The following is an 11,332-nucleotide window of genomic DNA, read 5'->3' on the forward strand; positions in this document are numbered from 1 at the left end:
TCTTCTTCACCGGGCTCCAGTGGTCTAAACTTCGCTGATGGCATCATGCCTAAAGCAGTCCATTCACTTGCATTAGACATGAGGACGCCAAGGGACATACCACCGGAGCCAGAGTGGAGGGGGAGAGAGGTGAGCGACACCACCGCACGACCAAGGATCAGGTGAGTACATTTTAAAAAAAATTCCGGCCCCTGGACAAAAACAAGCAGTTAACCCTTGCAGTGCAGGTGTAGCCCCGCTGAAAGGGTTAACTTTTCACATTCCTGGAGTTCTTCTTTAAAGCAAACCTTTACCCCCTTTAACTAGAAATCACATCGACATACAGCTCTGCATGCTAATATGAAATCATCTTACATTCATTAGCTAAACATATTTTTATTTTACTCGCAAATTTTTTTTTTTTTCCCCCCACCTTCTGGTCCACTTTGGCACAACTTATGTAATCGTGCCCAAGCGTTGCATCTTGGGAAGGTTTGAGCAGCAGAGCATTGCTGGGAAATCTTATCTGTAATCTCAGGAGATCTCAGTGAAAGGCATTTTCCTCCCCTGAGATGATGTGCATGGTCACATGTCCTAGTCACATGTGCCAGACTTCCAGGAAGTATAGGGAGATCTAGTAGCCTGCCCTTAGTAAAATGGCCACTGCCAGAAGACTGAGGAAGAAAAGAACAATAAGCCATGGTATGCAAAAAATAAAAAGCTTGCAACTATCTAGAGCCATCTGTGTGTAGATTGTCATTACAAAACATTTCCTTTGCCTTTATTTTAGAAATATGGGTAAAGTTCCTCTTTAAGGGTTTGTCCACCCAAACCACCTATTTCTGCTTTGATTAAATTCAGCGTTGGAAATCACCCTCATCATTGTAAAGGGCAAGACTCCACTGGACTGAGAGAAAAACGTAGGTTGCCACTGCCAACCTTTCCTTCTGAAGTTGCTAGTTGGCAGGCTGTCACGCTGTTGCCATGCCTTAAGGCCTCACGCACACAAGGCCACAGAACATAAACCGTGGTCGTATTTCTGCATCCAGGAAACACAGCTGCAGAATACAGGCACCCTGTAGTGAATGGGTGTAGGTGGCTGTACACATGTTTATGCAGCTACCGTACTTATATAAACCTGCACACCCCCTGGGCACAGACAAGCAGGTTGTATGCACACACAGGTTTATTATTACATAGTATTTATATAGCGCCAACAGTTTGCGCAGCGCTTTACAAAATAAGGAAGACATTACAGTTACAATACAATTCAAGACAAGATGGTAAGGAGGGCCCTGCCCCTGAGGGCTTACAATCTAAAAGTTTATGTGGCGTAAATTGTCATACAGTCACCTACACCCAATCACTACTATAGCCAGCTGCGGCCATGCATCCCAGTCGCACAATTTACATCTTTCAGTCATTCACCTGAAACAAGCATACACATGAAGAGCTCTGATGTCACTTTATTCCTTGCATGTGCTGGTTCAGTGACACAGCCAAGCAGCTAGCATTTGCATGAGGGGAGGGAGCTTAGCAACCACATCCTACACATTCCTCAGAGCACAGATCTCCTTGTAATGCACATAGAGGCTTGTACTGCTGAGTGTCCTGGTATAAAGTCACATGCAGCCCAGCCACAAGGAGTGCAATCCAGGCGATCTGTGATCAGGGGCACTCGTAATCCGTCAGCGACTAGGCATGGCTAGTCACGTGACACTGCCCTCCAGGGACGTTACCGCCACACAGCGCTGGCCGCCTCATACTCACACCGTGCGAACAGCGCTCCCCGTCACACACAGGAAACACAAACACACGTGGAACCAACGAGAGCTGCAAGTCCCGGCTGAGGAGAGACCACTCTCCCCCTTCACGGCTGCTGCCATCTTGTGGTCAGTGCGCGAACTGCCTTTACGTGTAGAGGTGAATAGACCCTTTGAGCTTTTTAAGTAACGTTTCGTTTACAGAAAGATCAGAAAGATAGTTCATGGGTTTTTTTTGTGCGTGTTTTTGTAGTTTTTTCAGGATTTCCTCCCACCACCACCACCACCACCGGCAATCTACCTGACAGTTGGTACGTTTTACCTGTGAGTGAAAATTTCCAATAACATTCTGAGGGGAATTTATCAGAACTGGAGCGGATAAAATGTGGAGCAGTTGTCCAAAGTAACCAATCGGCTTCTCGCTTTTATTTTTAAAAGTTTAACTGCACAAACTTAACAGAGAAGCTGATTGGGTGTCCTGAGCAACTGCTCCAGATTCTGTCTGCTTCAGTTCTGATAAATTCCCCTCGATGTTTGCAGTGTGCCTGCCGCCCGCTTTCCAGCCAGCTTCCCAGGTTGCTAAGAGCCGGGAGGGGAGATGCGTAAGGGCCATGCACATCTTCCTGCCCAGCTCTTAGCAATCTGGTACGCTCTGGGCGGCATCCCACTCAGCTCTTGGCGACCAGTGATGTCACTGGTGCTCTCATATTGGACTGTTGAGCTGCAGTGTTGGAGTTTAGGTTTGGATAGGACAGGCAGGGCCGTCCCTATAAAGAGGCATGGCTTGGGGCGGCATCTCATCAGGGGGCCGGCAGAGGGGAAGAGCTCTTAGCAACCTGTAACAACCTATGTTCTGTCCGGCTTCCCTCCCAGCTCACCGACATCATTGGTTGCCAGGGAGCCAAGTGGGGGCTCTTGTTGATGTCCCACCAGGCTCCTGGCAACCAGTGACGTCAGTGAGCTTGGTGAGACCGGACAGAGAGCCACCAACAGGCACGCCCCACCCATATCTGCTACGGCACCCCTACTCTGAAAAGCACTATCAGCAGCAACCCCCCCACAGCCACAGATGGCATGCAGGGTAGGGAGGACAGAGATTATCTTTGTATCAGAAGTCCGGGCTCTATATACTGTGCCTGTCCTCCTAGAATCAACGGGCTCCTTGCAGGGCACAGCAATGCACATTTGAGGATTCCTAAACATAGTTACAGGTAAGTTGCATAATTTTAATAATAATGTTAGTTTGGTCACTTTTTTTTTTAAATAATGAAAGGCTGATGAATGTTCACTTGTTAGGACACCGAGCACAGGTACAGTATGTGAAAGCACATTCTTACCTTGTTTGCCAGTATTGTGAAAGATTTTGAAGCATTCACAAACACCTACAATCTGTATTCATATCTAGCACTGCAACCAACTAATCGGTAATAATCAATGAAAATAGTTGTCAGCTATGCTCATTATCGATTAGTTGGTTGATTCTCCTAGCTCTCTCCTCCACACTGGGAGCAGGGCACAGCAAGCAGTGGTCGGGTGCAATAGCCAGCCTGCTATTGCAATTTGAAATGTCCAATAGCAGGCTGGCTATTGCACCCGCCCACTACCTGCTGTATTTACATTCAGCTGCCGTCTATAGAATCTTACCACTGGCAGATGTCATTCCCTGGTTGAAGCTATTCCAGCGCCATGTGCTTACAATACAATTTTTATAAAAGGTGGGAAAAAAGTCATTTCCGATTTCAGCCTGACAAATTCTACTGTGGGAGGTGCGTTGCAGTGCCATTCATTTCAATGGCACCCCAAACGTGCCTCCCCCCGCAGTGTGATCGCCTGCACTGGAACGCACGATGCCGCAATGCTGTGCGTTCCAGTGCTGTGCGATTACGCAAAAAAATTGTGTATGCAGTTTTAGTCTGCATTTACACTGCGTTTGTGTATTTTATTTCAAATTAAGGATGGTATTTTTTTCATCCGATTAAGCAGAAAAATAATCGGCCAACTAATCGATTATGAAAATAATCAATAGTTGCAGCCCTATCCATGAAAACACTGCGTGTAGTACCCGACAGTGTCATATTAGCACAGTTTTGCTTGTGAAGATGCTTCAGGAACATCAATATAACAGAGAGGACAGATTTTGTCTGATACAGCATATAGTATAAACAATGATGACACAAAGGTCCAGCTGTTGCCTACAGGTGGGTTGTAGGAGATAGGATATCCGCCATGTTTCTACATAGAAATTAGCATCCTCTATTACAAGAGAACCCCATTAAGTGTATACAGATGTTTCTTCTTTTTCACTGTCATGTTGTGTCATATTTCTCCTGCTTAATGAAAACAAAATGACAGTGGCACCCCAGGGCATTGAATCTTGTGGGGAAAAACTGAGAGAATGCACGTGGGCATATAAAAAAAATGGCAAAGTAATGAGGACAGAGGAAAGTAGATCATGTTCTACTTTTCTACAGCTCATTACTTTGCTGTTTTATTAGACTGCCATGGTTTTTTTTTTTGTTCCTCGTAGGATTTAGTGCCTATGGGGCACCAGAGTTTTTATTCCTCTAAGCAGGTAAAAAAGGTAAATATGATGCCATGATGAATAACTATTGGTTTATATCGGCTTACAAATGACATATATACATTTTATAAACTTTAAGGCCTTGTTCACACCAAGCGCGGAGCAGATCCGGACCAGAGCAGGTGCAGACTGGATCAAAACTGCGTCCAATGTATTCCTATGGTATTTTGACCTCCAGTTCACATTGCAGCGTGCGGATTCAGACCAGATCCAGACCGGATGAAAAAAATGTGGCAAGCCCTATTTTACCTGCTCTGGATCTGGTCTGGAACGCATCAAAAACGCATGCAAGTGCCTGAAAGCTCATGTTACCAAAACCGGCCCTAAACGCATCAAAAACGCGTCTAAAACGCGGCACAACCCACTACACTGCGTGTGCAGAAACCTGACCGGATCTGGTCTGCATTTGGTGTGAACAAGGCCTCAGATAAATATAAGTTGATGATAAAGCTTTCCAAGTGACCTGTAAACACTTTACAACGTGCTAATCACTTGTGCATCCTCATGTGTGAACTTTTTAAGGTGCCAATACATTTAGAATTCTCCACAAGTCTGTTAGGCTAGGAAGCTCATATTCACGGTCATTCCTCTTAGGGACAGTGGTCTTCAGTGTTAAAGTAGTTACAGGTAAATTAATGGGAATTATGTGCTACCTGAAATATTGCCTAAGCCCTGATTCACACTGGAATCGGCCGGCACGTACAGCTCTGTGCTGCAGGGCTGTATCGCTGAGCTCCCGGGAAGGACAGGTGCTGCGTGTGATTAGTACGCAGCCCCCCTCCTTCTCTATGGGACTACGCAGTTGTACGCCCCCCCCCTCCGCTCACCCGCCCTGCACGTCCATGCGGGTGAGCGTACTTGTACACTGACAGGATGGATTCTGTCTGCATTCGAGCCAGGAGGTGTCCGCGCAGGCAATCGCATTGTCGCTGGAGGGCGTAGCTATGGTGCCATTCACTTCAATGGCCCGCTTAGCCCCCTTCAGCCCGGCAAAAAAGTGAGCCGGCGGCAATGCGAGGCAGTGTGTTCCGGCCAAAATCGGACTGGAATGCACTGCTTATGGTGTGAGCTAACCCTTAGTTCATGTGTAGACTGTGTGTGCAAAATACTTAATGCACACTAGATGGTATTCCCTTAATATACAAAGAAAGACAATGTGACATTTCATTTAGTGTTGACATGAAATGCTTGGAAGCACAAAAAAGCTTAAAGGAGAACTATGGGGTTAGGGCTTTTCCCCATAGTTCTCCTAAGGGTAACGGGAGGACACAAACTAGCGTCCTCCCATCACCCTAAGCTCAGTATACCGCGAGCTACACTGTGCTTTGTGAGCCCTGATTGGCTAAAGCCTTGCACCTGACCACAGGCCAGGTGCAAGACTTTGCCCAATCAGGGCACAGAGAACTGTGAGAGCTTTTTCCATGTTCAAAAGTTCGAACACAGGGGTGTTCGGCCCATCACTACTGGGGATGTGAACCTGGCCCTCCTTTATGATTTCTTTTCTCTTATGTACATTAGTATTAATGTATTGGAAAAAATTTTTTTTTACAGGGGCTTACACTACAAAGCTAGATCTGCTTTAATCACAGAGACAGGCATAAAACAGGCAGACTGTGTCTCATTCAAGAAAAGGCAGGCCCATGGACATGTGGTTTCAAGTCACATGATCGGAAGCCATGGTAGCAGGGTGCTGACATCAGTAGAGTTTTTAGTGAAAGTAAATGAAGATTTCACTGATACTGGCACCCACAATGCAGAGCTGCATGTAACCTAATATACAAGCTTTCGGTAACATGGCCTGAATGTGGAGCATCGCAGGAACCTGCTTTCTCTAGTACTTACATTTTGGCTTACCATGCCTTCCTAATGCCTGCCTGTATGAATAGAGCACACTAAATTACACGGTTTAGTTAAAGGGTTATTCAACTCTTGCATGTTTTTGCATATATCTACTGCTAGCAAGCAGTAGATCTATGCAAAACGATTTAAAAAAACTTTTTCAAAGGGTTAATACTTACCTATGTCTCCGCCGCACGCTCCAGTCCGAACATCTGAAAATTACTCAGGTGGCTGCAAAGGATCTTGGGGCGGGCACATGCGCAGTTCAGATGTTCGGCCGGGAGACGAGGAGAGACACAAGATAAGTACATGGAGCAGCATGCACCCGCACAGACTCTGTGGAACATGAGCGAAGAGAAGGACAGAGGAGTCTTCCCTGGATCGGAGACCCGCACCAGCGCTGGAGAGACAGCTAAAAACAACAGAAAAGAAGAAGATCGGATTAAGAGACATCATTTAAGGTAAGTCCCTACAGCAGGATTGGGAAGGGGGGGAAAAGTTTGACTTTAATGTCACTTTAAATTGCAATATTTCATTCGGATCAGATTTTTTTTTGCACTAACTGTACATAACGTTTTTGGCTTTAGGTAATGTAATTAACCTTCATTAACAGCCCGGTGGTCCAGCATACCTGCCAGACAATTACACAGCATAGCCACATTTTGCATATTCAGTTGCTAGAAAATAATAATAACAGTACACTATATACACAATTAGTTGAATCAAGTGCTATCGTCACAGTTCCTTGTACATTGATCAGGCCCCCGGGTTTTACCTCATGTCTGAGCTGCTCAGTTTCCTGTCAATCCGCCCTGAACCTAGGTGTTATAAGGTTTGTGCACCTGTGCTTTAGCATTCGAGCAACGTGTCTCCACGCTATTAGCTGGACCGCTCTGTTTTCTGTGGTATTGCTGTTTGAATATACCTTGTATTTGTGTCTTTGTTTGCTCTTCTTGGTTTCAGTGTTCCCTTCCTGCTGTGCTCTTACATTCCCCCTGTTTTCTGTCTGCGTACCTCTTTAGTTTGCGGTGGCTGTGTGTTCCCTCCACAGCATTGTTTCCTGCTCTGTTTGTGGTTGTCTCCTGCTCTTGCTTCCTGTGGTTATTGTGCTCCGCACTATTGTGCACCTCTCTCCTTTATACTGTGCATTCCCCTCTGCTGTTCCTGTGTATCTCTTGTCTCTGCATGTTCCCTGGGTCTTCCCTCTAGTGCCTGTTTTCTGTACCTTGTATCCTGTATGCACCCTGTGTCTTGTCCAGTGTGCTTGGTCCCTGGGCACCCGCTGGCACTGTGCCTGCATGGATGTGTCAGAAAGCCGCAACCTGGGAGCTGCCCCGCAGCTGAACATCCACACCATCAGTGGCTCTGGTGAAGACCAGGCGGCTCCTTAGATCCTGCAACTCTGGCACACCTGCGTTTGTTGTGCGGTCACACTGTCCCCAGGCCCGGATTTACTCCCTCTGCCGCCCCAAGGCCAGGTCCTTCAATGCCGCCCCCTCATATTCCAAAAAAAGTGGGCGTGATTATGTAAAAATGTATGACCACGTGAATGGTCACATATTCCACCGCTGTCGCAATCTTTGATAGAACACCTGCCCCGCTCCGTTCTCTGCTCATCCTTGCCCCCTCTTTTCCTTCGGATTGATAGAACACCAGCGTCAAGTCACCCATCAGCGGCTAGAAAGAAATAGCCAGCCTGCTATTGGATATTTTACATTTCATTAACCAATAGCAGGCTGGCTATTGCACCCGCCCACTGCCCGCTGTCAATCAGCAGTGGGCAGGTGCAACAGCCAGCCTGCTTTTGCAATTTAAAATAACCAATAACAGGCTGACTATTGCACCTTGCCACTGCCTGCTGTGTTGACATTCAGCAACTGAATCCAGGGAAGTGGAAAGGTGACACTAGGGGTCTAAAAGAGAACCTGTCACCTCTAATGTGCCATCACATAGGGGGCTTCTACCAGTTCCTTGGGCAGGGTTAGCTAACATTCCAGATTCCCACTTCAGAGGAGCTAAGTTCCACAAAAACACCTTCAGGGTAAATGTATTCCTCATTTCCTTCTGCAATCACAGAATACAGTGCAAAAGTCTTAGACACTTTAGATAGCTCGTGTCTACAAAATCCAGCCGGTACCCATAGTACAGCCTCTGCACAGACTGCTGCACGAGCCGCTGTGCAAATGCATGCGTGAGTAAGCTGTTATGGTGCTAGTATCGCGCACAGGAATGTGCATGCACATGGATGCTGCACATGTGCACGTGCAGCACTGTGCGCACACCTATTCCTGGCCATGGCTGGCTATTTATGGATGTTCACTGCAACCACATGTTGCTGAGAGATCTTCACTTAGTACTCTGCGTTATACCTGTTCCTGAAATCTGCTTTGGCCCAGCTGTTTGCTGCTTGCCTTTATGACCTTGGTTTGTCTACTGACCACTTTTCTGCCTACTGATTCGGTACCACTCTGCATGCAAGTCATTGACCCAGCCAGAGTATAGTTGGGCAAATGGCACAGCACGGGTAGTGCCGTGTGATTGGCATTCCCTCAATTATATGCTGGGCATAAAATTTATAACAGCCCCCTAGTGTTACAAACATGGCTTTTGCATAAAGTAAAGCAGTACAATAAGATATCTGTATAGCTTTACAGAAAGAAACTAACATAGTTATAGACCACTTTCAGTTAAAAGTATGAAACCTTTGTTGGCATATAGGCCAGTGCTTAGGTAAATTTTCACCACATTCACTAAGTAAAAATTATCTTGTAAAGTGAATATGCTCCACTCCTTTAGTTAATCAACCCCACTGTGTACATTGCACCAAAGTAATTAACTGAAACATAAACATCTGTATAAAAGGTAACAGCACTGGGCAAGGGACAACCATACTGAAAAGGTGAGGTTGCGGTCAATGTTGCAAAGGCTCTTCTTCAGAAGCACAAACTAAAGGCCAAGGAGGACCAGAAACACAGAAGTGCAACTCTCATATGCACAAAAACCACAGGACTGTAATAAAGACGAATGGCAGCAGGTGCTCCAGGGCTGGAGAATAGTAGGAACATCTGCAGGCAACGGTGAAGCATAGTGGAGACTCCTTGCTGGTTTGGAGCTGCTTTCCTACAAACAAAGCTGGTCATCTCATCAAAATTGGTGACACCCCCCCTCTTACTGCTGAAAAGTACAGACAGCGTCTTACTAATCATATAAATATAATAACGCTAAATGTAATAACATCAGAAAGGCATTTGGTCGGTCTCAACTTCATTCTGCAGCATTACAATCATCCCAACAGATATTGTGGCACCCACAGAGCCACAATTGCAACGCTATCAAGCCAGGATTATTTGCAAAGACAAAAGCAAGTGAGACACACAAAGTCTGGTAAGTTCTCCAAAAGGCTTGAACCAATCTACTCCATGAGTACCTTCACAAACTGCATGTAAGTGTACTCAAAAGAACTGTTACTGTTATTAAAGTAACTGGTAATCAAACTACTGTAACTATTGATGTAATTTATGTTTATTCAGTTTACTGCACTTTATAGGAAGTTTATTAATTAAAATATTCATTACATTATTTGTAAAAGCATTCTTACTTTACAACATTTTTCTGCATTAAGGTACCTACAAAGTTTTACTAAAACTGACTATAAATCAGCAAATGTTATAAAAAAAAAAAAACAACAACATATTGATATTACTAAAAGAATAGGCAGAACAATATTTAACATCAAAATTGCACACCTTTGTGTCTAGTGTGCTTTGTACTTCCAGGTGTCTAGCGGTTGTTTGCCCATACTATTCTGTGTTTTCCCTTTCATACTTTGGTTTAAAAGTGGGAGAGAGAGCAATCCAGCAAAATTTTGTATCCTCTATGAATTATATTTATATAGTATATTACAGTATCATATGCCAGTAAGCGTAAGTGAGTGCATGGTCAAGCATAGTATATATATATAAAAAATGTAGAAAAAATCTGAGTTTACTTGGACAATGCCAAAGTTGTCAATTACATTAATCATTAGGGGCACCAGGAGTGTTGCAGTGGTTATAGAGTCTGTCCTCTCTTGGGCAGAGTTTCATGTTCCAGAAATCTCCACAGTGCACATTCCTGGGGTGGAGGACTGATAGACAGATTTTCTCAGCAGACAACACCTTGACCCAGGGGAATGATCTGTCTTTTTGGAGGTGTTCTGGAACATATGTCTGCATTGGGTGACACCGGGTGTGGATTTGCTAGCTTTTCAGTTCAAGGAAGCTTGCCAGATTTGTCTCCAGGGCATAGCACACCACGGCAGATGCTGCAAACATCCTGGTGACACTGTGGTATGCTAACCTCATTAGTTTGTTAGCCGATGCTCCGTTGCCTTTACCAGATCAGCCAGATCTGTTATCTCAATGACTGATCTTCCACCGTGTTTCTCATTCACTGATTACTCGCTGATTCGTACTTTTATACAAGGGGTTCCACATGTTTCTCCCCCTGTTAGACCTCCTCTTTAACCATAGGATTTAAATTGTGTTGTTGGTACTACATGCCACCATTCAAACCTATTCAGGACATTTGCCTTTCACCTTAATGAGGATATTGTGTTGCCTTCCTTGTGTAATTCACGCCAAGGAGATTACTCTCCTTTGTCTGGAGGCGGTAAAGGCCATCAGGGTTTAATGTTCTGCCATGATTCCTTTATGATGACTAGTTTCCTGAATGTCTTAAAAGAGGTTCTCCAGATCCACTATTTCCAAGTGACGTGGACAGGTTGTGTGCAGGCCTATGAGCTGTGGGATAAGGTACCTCTGTTTCCCATTAAAAGCTCACCACTAGGGCAGAGAGTGCCTCTTGGGCTTTTTATCATCAGACCTCTATGTCTCTTATCTGTATGGCTATGACCTGGCTTACTGTACACATGTTTTTTAAGTTCTACAAGGTTGATATATCTGCCTCCGCAGATGCTAGTGGAAGGGTTCTGCAAGCAGAACTTAATAATCTTTCTGTTCCTTTTTGTTTTGTTCTTTCTTGTTGGGCTGCTTTGCCGGTGTTTGTTTTGGTGTGCCCACCATTCAGTTTGGACCGCTTTTGGATGTCCCTAGGTTGCTTATCATCAAGCTGTTTCCTTCAATGGACGATAGAGAAAATAGGATTTTTGTACTCGCCATAAAATTATTTT

The sequence above is a fragment of the Nanorana parkeri genome, unplaced genomic scaffold (assembly GCF_000935625.1).
Source record: "Nanorana parkeri isolate BGI_ZX_2015 unplaced genomic scaffold, ASM93562v1 scaffold535, whole genome shotgun sequence".
NCBI lineage: Eukaryota > Metazoa > Chordata > Amphibia > Anura > Dicroglossidae > Nanorana > Nanorana parkeri.